Source organism: Telmatherina bonti, assembly GCF_933228915.1.
Source record: "Telmatherina bonti genome assembly, chromosome: 7".
Taxonomy (NCBI): domain Eukaryota; kingdom Metazoa; phylum Chordata; class Actinopteri; order Atheriniformes; family Telmatherinidae; genus Telmatherina; species Telmatherina bonti.
In genome coordinates this window covers 1,605,885-1,619,909 of record NC_136625.1, presented here as the reverse complement: position 1 = coordinate 1,619,909, position 14,025 = coordinate 1,605,885, and positions in this window count along the sequence as shown.

Here is a 14,025-nt window from a genome sequence, read left to right as displayed (position 1 = left end):
CACACACCTGACACACGCCTGTAATACACCTGACACACACCTGACACACGCCTGTAATACAACTGACACACACCTGACACACGCCTGTAATACACCTGACACACACCTGTAATACACCTGACACACGCCTGTAATACACCTGACACACACCTGACACACGCCTGTAACACACCTGACACACACCTGACACACGCCTGTAATACACCTGACACACACCTGACACACGCCTGTAATACAACTGACACACACCTGACACGCCTGTAATACACCTGACACACACCTGTAATACACCTGACACACACCTGACACACGCCTGTAATACACCTGACACACACCTGTAATACACCTGACACACGCCTGTAATACAACTGACCCACGCTTGTAATACCCATGACACACACCTGACACACACCTGTAATACACCTGACACACACCTGTAATACACCTGACACACGCCTGTAATACAACTGACACACACCTGACACACCTGTAATACACCTGACACACACCTGACACACCTGTAATACACCTGACACACACCTGTAATACACCTGACACACACCTGACACACGCCTGTAATACACCTGACACACACCTGTAACACGCCTGTAATACACCTGACACACACCTGACACACGCCTGTAATACACCTGACACACGCCTGAAATACACCTGAAACACGCCTGTAATACACCTGAAACGCCTGACACACACCTGACACACACCTGTAATACACCTGACACACACCTGTAATACACCTGACACACGCCTGTAATACAACTGACACACACCTGACACACCTGTAATACACCTGACACACACCTGACACACGCCTGTAATACACCTGACACACGCCTGACACACACCTGACACACGCCTGTAATACACCTGACACACACCTGACACACGCCTGTAATACACCTGACACACACCTGACACACGCCTGTAATACAACTGACACACGCCTGACACGCCTGTAATACACCTGACACACACCTGTAATACACCTGACACACACCTGACACACGCCTGTAATACACCTGACACACACCTGTAATACACCTGACACACACCTGACACACGCCTGTAATACACCTGACACAGACCTGACACGCCTGTAATACAACTGACACACAGCTGACCCACGCTTGTAATACACCTGACACACACCTGACACACGCCTGTAATACACCTGACACACACCTGACACACGCCTGTAATACACCTGACACACACCTGACACGCCTGTAATACAACTGACACACAGCTGACACACGCCTGTAATACACCTGACACACACCTGACACACGCCTGTAATACAACTGACACACACCTGACACGCCTGTAATACACCTGACACACACCTGTAATACAACTGACACACACCTGACACACGCCTGTAATACACCTGACACACACCTGTAATACACCTGACACACACCTGAAACACGCCTGTAATACACCTGACACAGACCTGACACGCCTGTAATACAACTGACACACAGCTGACCCACGCTTGTAATACACCTGACACACACCTGACACACGCCTGTAATACACCTGACACACACCTGACACACGCCTGTAATACACCTGACACACACCTGACACGCCTGTAATACAACTGACACACAACTGACACACACCTGACACACACCTGTAATACACCTGACACACACCTGACACGCCTGTAATACAACTGACATACACCTGACACACCTGTAATACACCTGACACACACCTGACACGCCTGTAATACACCTGACACACACCTGACACGCCTGTAATACACCTGACACACACCTGTAATACACCTGACACACACCTGACACACGCCTGTAATACACCTGACACACACCTGACACGCCTTTAATACAACTGACACACAGCTGACCCACGCTTGTAATACACCTGACACACACCTGACACACGCCTGTAATACACCTGACACACACCTGACACACGCCTGTAATACACCTGACACACACCTGTAATACACCTGACACACACCTGTAATACACCTGACACACACCTGACACGCCTGTAATACACCTGACACACACCTGACACGCCTGTAATACACCTGACACACACCTGACACGCCTGTAATACACCTGACACACACCTGACACACGCCTGTAATACACCTGACACACACCTGACACACGCCTTTAATACAACTGACACACACCTGACACACGCCTGTAATACACCTGACACACACCTGTAATACACCTGACACACACCTGTAATACACCTGACACACACCTGACACACGCCTGTAATACAACTGACACACACCTGACACACACCTGTAATACACCTGACACACTCCTGTAATACACCTGACACACACCTGACCCACGCTTGTAATACACATGACACACACCTGACACACCTGTAATACACTTGACACACACCTGTAATACACCTGACACACACCTGTAATACACCTGACACACACCTGACACACGCCTGTAATACACCTGACACACACCTGACACACGCCTGTAATACACCTGACACACACCTGACACACGCCTGTAATACACCTGACACACACCTGTAATACACCTGACACACGCCTGTAATACACCTGACACACACCTGACACACGCCTGTAACACACCTGACACACACCTGACACACGCCTGTAATACACCTGACACACACCTGACACACGCCTGTAATACAACTGACACACACCTGACACGCCTGTAATACACCTGACACACACCTGTAATACACCTGACACACACCTGACACACGCCTGTAATACACCTGACACACACCTGTAATACACCTGACACACGCCTGTAATACAACTGACCCACGCTTGTAATACCCATGACACACACCTGACACACACCTGTAATACACCTGACACACACCTGTAATACACCTGGCACACGCCTGTAATACAACTGACCCACGCTTGTAATACCCATGACACACACCTGACACACACCTGTAATACACCTGACACACACCTGTAATACACCTGACACACGCCTGTAATACAACTGACACACAGCTGACACACGCCTGTAATACACCTGACACACACCTGTAATACACCTGACACACACCTGTAATACACCTGACACACACCTGACACGCCTGTAATACAACTGACACACACCTGACACGCCTGTAATACACCTGACACACACCTGACACGCCTGTAATACACCTGACACACACCTGACACGCCTGTAATACACCTGACACACACCTGACACACGCCTGTAATACACCTGACACACACCTGACACACGCCTGTAATACACCTGACACACACGTGACACGCCTGTAATACAACTGACACACAACTGACACACACCTGACACACACCTGTAATACACCTGACACACACCTGTAATACACCTGACACACACCTGTAATCCACCTGACACACGCCTTTAATACACCTGACACACACCTGACACACGCCTGTAATACACCTGACACACACCTGACACACGCCTGTAATACACCTGACACACACCTGTAATACACCTGACACACACCTGTAATACACCTGACACACTCCTGTAATACACCTGACACACACCTGACCCACGCTTGTAATACACATGACACACACCTGACACACCTGTAATACACTTGACACACACCTGTAATACACCTGACACACACCTGTAATACACCTGACACACACCTGACACACGCCTGTAATACACCTGACACACACCTGACACACGCCTGTAATACAACTGACACACACCTGACACACGCCTGTAATACACCTGACACACACCTGACACACGCCTGTAATACAACTGACACACACCTGACACACGCCTGTAATACACCTGACACACACCTGTAATACACCTGACACACGCCTGTAATACACCTGACACACACCTGACACACGCCTGTAACACACCTGACACACACCTGACACACGCCTGTAATACACCTGACACACACCTGACACACGCCTGTAATACAACTGACACACACCTGACACGCCTGTAATACACCTGACACACACCTGTAATACACCTGACACACACCTGACACACGCCTGTAATACACCTGACACACACCTGTAATACACCTGACACACGCCTGTAATACAACTGACCCACGCTTGTAATACCCATGACACACACCTGACACACACCTGTAATACACCTGACACACACCTGTAATACACCTGACACACGCCTGTAATACAACTGACCCACTCTTGTAATACCCATGACACACAGCTGACACACACCTGTAATACACCTGACACACACCTGTAATACACCTGACACACGCCTGTAATACAACTGACACACAGCTGACACACGCCTGTAATACACCTGACACACACCTGTAATACACCTGACACACACCTGTAATACACCTGACACACACCTGACACGCCTGTAATACAACTGACACACACCTGACACGCCTGTAATACACCTGACACACACCTGACACGCCTGTAATACACCTGACACACACCTGACACGCCTGTAATACACCTGACACACACCTGACACACGCCTGTAATACACCTGACACACACCTGACACACGCCTGTAATACAACTGACACACACCTGACACGCCTGTAATACACCTGACACACACCTGTAATACACCTGACACACACCTGACACACGCCTGTAATACACCTGACACACACCTGTAATACACCTGACACACGCCTGTAATACAACTGACCCACGCTTGTAATACCCATGACACACACCTGACACACACCTGTAATACACCTGACACACACCTGTAATACACCTGACACACGCCTGTAATACAACTGACCCACTCTTGTAATACCCATGACACACACCTGACACACACCTGTAATACACCTGACACACACCTGTAATACACCTGACACACGCCTGTAATACAACTGACACACAGCTGACACACGCCTGTAATACACCTGACACACACCTGTAATACACCTGACACACACCTGTAATACACCTGACACACACCTGACACGCCTGTAATACAACTGACACACACCTGACACGCCTGTAATACACCTGACACACACCTGACACGCCTGTAATACACCTGACACACACCTGACACGCCTGTAATACACCTGACACACACCTGACACACGCCTGTAATACACCTGACACACACCTGACACACGCCTGTAATACAACTGACACACGCCTGTAATACACCTGACACACACCTGACACGCCTGTAATACACCTGACACACACCTGACACGCCTGTAATACACCTGACACACACCTGACACACGCCTGTAATACACCTGACACACACCTGACACGCCTGTAATACACCTGACACACACCTGACACGCCTGTAATACACCTGACACACACCTGACACACGCCTGTAATACACCTGACACACACCTGACACACGCCTGTAATACAACTGACACACACCTGACACACGCCTGTAATACACCTGACACACACCTGTAATACACCTGACACACACCTGTAATACACCTGACACACACCTGACACACGCCTGTAATACAACTGACACACACCTGACACACACCTGTAATACACCTGACACACTCCTGTAATACACCTGACACACACCTGACCCACGCTTGTAATACACATGACACACACCTGACACACCTGTAATACACTTGACACACACCTGTAATACACCTGACACACACCTGTAATACACCTGACACACACCTGACACACGCCTGTAATACACCTGACACACACCTGACACACGCCTGTAATACACCTGACACACACCTGACACACGCCTGTAATACACCTGACACACACCTGTAATACACCTGACACACGCCTGTAATACACCTGACACACACCTGACAAACGCCTGTAACACACCTGACACACACCTGACACACGCCTGTAATACACCTGACACACACCTGACACACGCCTGTAATACAACTGACACACACCTGACACGCCTGTAATACACCTGACACACACCTGTAATACACCTGACACACACCTGACACACGCCTGTAATACACCTGACACACACCTGTAATACACCTGACACACGCCTGTAATACAACTGACCCACGCTTGTAATACCCATGACACACACCTGACACACACCTGTAATACACCTGACACACACCTGTAATACACCTGGCACACGCCTGTAATACAACTGACCCACGCTTGTAATACCCATGACACACACCTGACACACACCTGTAATACACCTGACACACACCTGTAATACACCTGACACACGCCTGTAATACAACTGACACACAGCTGACACACGCCTGTAATACACCTGACACACACCTGTAATACACCTGACACACACCTGTAATACACCTGACACACACCTGACACGCCTGTAATACAACTGACACACACCTGACACGCCTGTAATACACCTGACACACACCTGACACGCCTGTAATACACCTGACACACACCTGACACGCCTGTAATACACCTGACACACACCTGACACACGCCTGTAATACACCTGACACACACCTGACACACGCCTGTGATACACCTGACACACACGTGACACGCCTGTAATACAACTGACACACAACTGACACACACCTGACACACACCTGTAATACACCTGACACACACCTGTAATACACCTGACACACACCTGTAATCCACCTGACACACGCCTTTAATACACCTGACACACACCTGACACACGCCTGTAATACACCTGACACACACCTGACACACGCCTGTAATACACCTGACACACACCTGTAATACACCTGACACACACCTGTAATACACCTGACACACTCCTGTAATACACCTGACACACACCTGACCCACGCTTGTAATAGACATGACACACACCTGACACACCTGTAATACACTTGACACACACCTGTAATACACCTGACACACACCTGTAATACACCTGACACACACCTGACACACGCCTGTAATACACCTGACACACACCTGACACACGCCTGTAATACAACTGACACACACCTGACACACGCCTGTAATACACCTGACACACACCTGACACACGCCTGTAATACAACTGACACACACCTGACACACGCCTGTAATACACCTGACACACACCTGTAATACACCTGACACATGCCTGTAATACACCTGACACACACCTGACACACGCCTGTAACACACCTGACACACACCTGACACACGCCTGTAATACACCTGACACACACCTGACACACGCCTGTAATACAACTGACACACACCTGACACGCCTGTAATACAACTGACACACACCTGTAATACACCTGACACACACCTGACACACGCCTGTAATACACCTGACACACACCTGTAATACACCTGACACACGCCTGTAATACAACTGCCCCACGCTTGTAATACCCATGACACACACCTGACACACACCTGTAATACACCTGACACACACCTGTAATACACCTGACACACGCCTGTAATACAACTGACCCACTCTTGTAATACCCATGACACACAGCTGACACACACCTGTAATACACCTGACACACACCTGTAATACACCTGACACACGCCTGTAATACAACTGACACACAGCTGACACACGCCTGTAATACACCTGACACACACCTGTAATACACCTGACACACACCTGTAATACACCTGACACACACCTGACACGCCTGTAATACAACTGACACACACCTGACACGCCTGTAATACACCTGACACACACCTGACACGCCTGTAATACACCTGACACACACCTGACACGCCTGTAATACACCTGACACACACCTGACACACGCCTGTAATACACCTGACACACACCTGACACACGCCTGTAATACAACTGACACACACCTGACACGCCTGTAATACACCTGACACACACCTGTAATACACCTGACACACACCTGACACACGCCTGTAATACACCTGACACACACCTGTAATACACCTGACACACGCCTGTAATACAACTGACCCACGCTTGTAATACCCATGACACACACCTGACACACACCTGTAATACACCTGACACACACCTGTAATACACCTGACACACGCCTGTAATACAACTGACCCACTCTTGTAATACCCATGACACACACCTGACACACACCTGTAATACACCTGACACACACCTGTAATACACCTGACACACGCCTGTAATACAACTGACACACAGCTGACACACGCCTGTAATACACCTGACACACACCTGTAATACACCTGACACACACCTGTAATACACCTGACACACACCTGACACGCCTGTAATACAACTGACACACACCTGACACGCCTGTAATACACCTGACACACACCTGACACGCCTGTAATACACCTGACACACACCTGACACGCCTGTAATACACCTGACACACACCTGACACACGCCTGTAATACACCTGACACACACCTGACACACGCCTGTAATACACCTGACACACACCTGACACACGCCTGTAATACACCTGACACACACCTGACACGCCTGTAATACAACTGACACACAACTGACACACACCTGACACACACCTGTAATACACCTGACACACACCTGACACGCCTGTAATACAACTGACACACACCTGACACGCCTGTAATACACCTGACACACACCTGACACGCCTGTAATACACCTGACACACACCTGACACGCCTGTAATACACCTGACACACACCTGTAATACACCTGACACACACCTGACACACGCCTGTAATACACCTGACACACACCTGACACGCCTGTAATACAACTGACACACAGCTGACCCACGCTTGTAATACACCTGACACACACCTGACACACGCCTGTAATACACCTGACACACACCTGACACACGCCTGTAATACACCTGACACACACCTGTAATACACCTGACACACACCTGTAATACACCTGACACACACCTGACACGCCTGTAATACAACTGACACACACCTGACACGCCTGTAATACACCTGACACACACCTGACACGCCTGTAATACACCTGACACACACCTGACACGCCTGTAATACACCTGACACACACCTGACACACGCCTGTAATACACCTGACACACACCTGACACACGCCTGTAATACAACTGACACACACCTGACACACGCCTGTAATACACCTGACACACACCTGTAATACACCTGACACACACCTGTAATACACCTGACACACGCCTTTAATACACCTGACACACACCTGACACACGCCTGTAATACACCTGACACACACCTGACACACGCCTGTAATACACCTGACACACACCTGTAATACACCTGACACACACCTGTAATACACCTGACACACTCCTGTAATACACCTGACACACACCTGACCCACGCTTGTAATACACATGACACACACCTGACACACCTGTAATACACTTGACACACACCTGTAATACACCTGACACACACCTGTAATACACCTGACACACACCTGACACACGCCTGTAATACACCTGACACACACCTGACACACGCCTGTAATACAACTGACACACACCTGACACACGCCTGTAATACACCTGACACACACCTGTAATACACCTGACACACGCCTGTAATACACCTGACACACACCTCACACACGCCTGTAACACACCTGACACACACCTGACACACGCCTGTAATACACCTGACACACACCTGACACACGCCTGTAATACAACTGACACACACCTGACACGCCTGTAATACACCTGACACACACCTGTAATACACCTGACACACACCTGACACACGCCTGTAATACACCTGACACACTCCTGTAATACACCTGACACACACCTGACCCACGCTTGTAATACACATGACACACACCTGACACACCTGTAATACACCTGACACACACCTGTAATACACCTGACACACACCTGACACACGCCTGTAATACACCTGACACACACCTGACACACGCCTGTAATACACCTGACACACACCTGACACGCCTGTAATACAACTGACACACAGCTGACACACGCCTGTAATACACCTGACACACACCTGTAATACACCTGACACACACCTGTAATACACCTGACACACACCTGACACGCCTGTAATACAACTGACACACACCTGACACGCCTGTAATACACCTGACACACACCTGACACGCCTGTAATACACCTGACACACACCTGACACGCCTGTAATACACCTGACACACACCTGTAATACACCTGACACACACCTGTAATACACCTGACACACGCCTTTAATACACCTGACACACACCTGACACACGCCTGTAATACACCTGACACACACCTGACACACGCCTGTAATACACCTGACACACACCTGTAATACACCTGACACACACCTGTAATACACCTGACACACTCCTGTAATACACCTGACACACACCTGACCCACGCTTGTAATACACATGACACACACCTGACACACCTGTAATACACTTGACACACACCTGTAATACACCTGACACACACCTGTAATACACCTGACACACACCTGTAATACACCTGACACACACCTGACACACGCCTGTAATACACCTGACACACACCTGTAATACACCTGACACACGCCTGTAATACAACTGACCCACGCTTGTAATACCCATGACACACACCTGACACACACCTGTAATACACCTGACACACACCTGTAATACACCTGACACACGCCTGTAATACAACTGACACACACCTGACACACCTGTAATACACCTGACACACACCTGACACACCTGTAATACACCTGACACACACCTGTAATACACCTGACACACACCTGACACACGCCTGTAATACACCTGACACACACCTGTAACACGCCTGTAATACACCTGACACACACCTGACACACGCCTGTAATACACCTGACACACGCCTGAAATACACCTGAAACACGCCTGTAATACACCTGAAACACGCCTGACACACACCTGACACACACCTGTAATACACCTGACACACACCTGTAATACACCTGACACACGCCTGACACACACCTGACACACCTGTAATACACCTGACACACACCTGACACACGCCTGTAATACACCTGACACACGCCTGACACACACCTGACACACGCCTGTAATACACCTGACACACACCTGACCCACGCCTGTAATACACCTGACACACACCTGACACACGCCTGTAATACAACTGACACACACCTGACACGCCTGTAATACACCTGACACACACCTGTAATACACCTGACACACGCCTGTAATACACCTGACACACACCTGTAATACACCTGACACACACCTGACACACGCCTGTAATACACCTGACACACACCTGACACGCCTGTAATACACCTGACACACACCTGACACACGCCTGTAATACACCTGACACACACCTGACACGCCTGTAATACAACTGACACACAGCTGACACACGCCTGTAATACACCTGACACACACCTGTAATACACCTGACACACACCTGTAATACACCTGACACACACCTGACACGCCTGTAATAAAACTGACACACACCTGACACGCCTGTAATACACCTGACACACACCTGACACGCCTGTAATACACCTGACACACACCTGACACGCCTGTAATACACCTGACACACACCTGACACACGCCTGTAATACACCTGACACACACCTGACACACGCCTGTAATACAACTGACACACACCTGACACACGCCTGTAATACACCTGACACACACCTTTAATACACCTGACACACACCTGTAATACACCTGACACACGCCTTTAATACACCTGACACACACCTGACACACACCTGACACACGCCTGTAATACACCTGACACACACCTGACACACGCCTGTAATACACCTGACACACACCTGTAATACACCTGACACACACCTGTAATACACCTGACACACTCCTGTAATACACCTGACACACACCTGACCCACGCTTGTAATACACCTGACACACACCTGACACACGCCTGTAACACACCTGACACACACCTGACACACGCCTGTAATACACCTGACACACACCTGACACACGCCTGTAATACAACTGACACACACCTGACACGCCTATAATACACCTGACACACACCTGTAATACACCTGACACACACCTGACACACGCCTGTAATACACCTGACACACACCTGTAATACACCTGACACACGCCTGTAATACAACTGACCCACGCTTGTAATACCCATGACACACACCTGACACACACCTGTAATACACCTGACACACACCTGTAATACACCTGACACACGCCTGTATTACAACTGACACACACCTGACACACCTGTAATACACCTGACACACACCTGACACACCTGTAATACACCTGACACACACCTGTAATACACCTGACACACACCTGACACACGCCTGTAATACACCTGACACACACCTGTAACACGCCTGTAATACACCTGACACACACCTGACACACGCCTGTAATACACCTGACACACGCCTGAAATACACCTGAAACACGCCTGTAATACACCTGAAACACGCCTGACACACACCTGACACACACCTGTAATACACCTGACACACACCTGTAATACACCTGACACACGCCTGTAATACAACTGACACACACCTGACACACCTGTAATACACCTGACACACACCTGACACACGCCTGTAATACACCTGACACACGCCTGACACACACCTGACACACGCCTGTAATACACCTGACACACACCTGACACACGCCTGTAATGCAACTGACACACACCTGACACGCCTGTAATACACCTGACACACACCTGTAATACACCTGACACACACCTGACACACGCCTGTAATACACCTGACACACGCCTGTAATACACCTGACACACACCTGTACTACACCTGACACACACCTGTAATACACCTGACACACTCCTGTAATACACCTGACACACACCTGACCCACGCTTGTAATACACATGACACACACCTGACACACCTGTAATACACCTGACACACACCTGTAATACACCTGACACACACCTGACACACGCCTGTAATACACCTGACACACACCTGACACACGCCTGTAATACACCTGACACACACCTGACACGCCTGTAATACAACTGACACACAGCTGACACACGCCTGTAATACACCTGACACACACCTGTAATACACCTGACACACACCTGACACGCCTGTAATACAACTGACACACACCTGACACGCCTGTAATACACCTGACACACACCTGACACGCCTGTAATACACCTGACACACACCTGACACGCCTGTAATACACCTGACACACACCTGTAATACACCTGACACACACCTGTAATACACCCGACACACGCCTTTAATACACCTGACACACACCTGACACACGCCTGTAATACACCTGACACACACCTGACACACGCCTGTAATACACCTGACACACACCTGTAATACACCTGACACACACCTGTAATACACCTGACACACTCCTGTAATGCACCTGACACACACCTGACACACGCTTGTAATACACATGACACACACCTGACACACCTGTAATACACTTGACACACACCTGTAATACACCTGACACACACCTGTAATACACCTGACACACACCTGTAATACACCTGACACACACCTGACACACGCCTGTAATACACCTGACACACACCTGTAATACACCTGACACACGCCTGTAATACAACTGACCCACGCTTGTAATACCCATGACACACACCTGACACACACCTGTAATACACCTGACACACACCTGTAATACACCTGACACACGCCTGTAATACAACTGACACACACCTGACACACCTGTAATACACCTGACACACACCTGACACACCTGTAATACACCTGACACACACCTGTATTACACCTGACACACACCTGACACACGCCTGTAATACACCTGACACACACCTGTAACACGCCTGTAATACACCTGACACACACCTGACACACGCCTGTAATACACCTGACACACGCCTGAAATACACCTGAAACACGCCTGTAATACACCTGAAACACGCCTGACACACACCTGACACACACCTGTAATACACCTGACACACACCTGTAATACACCTGACACACGCCTGACACACACCTGACACACC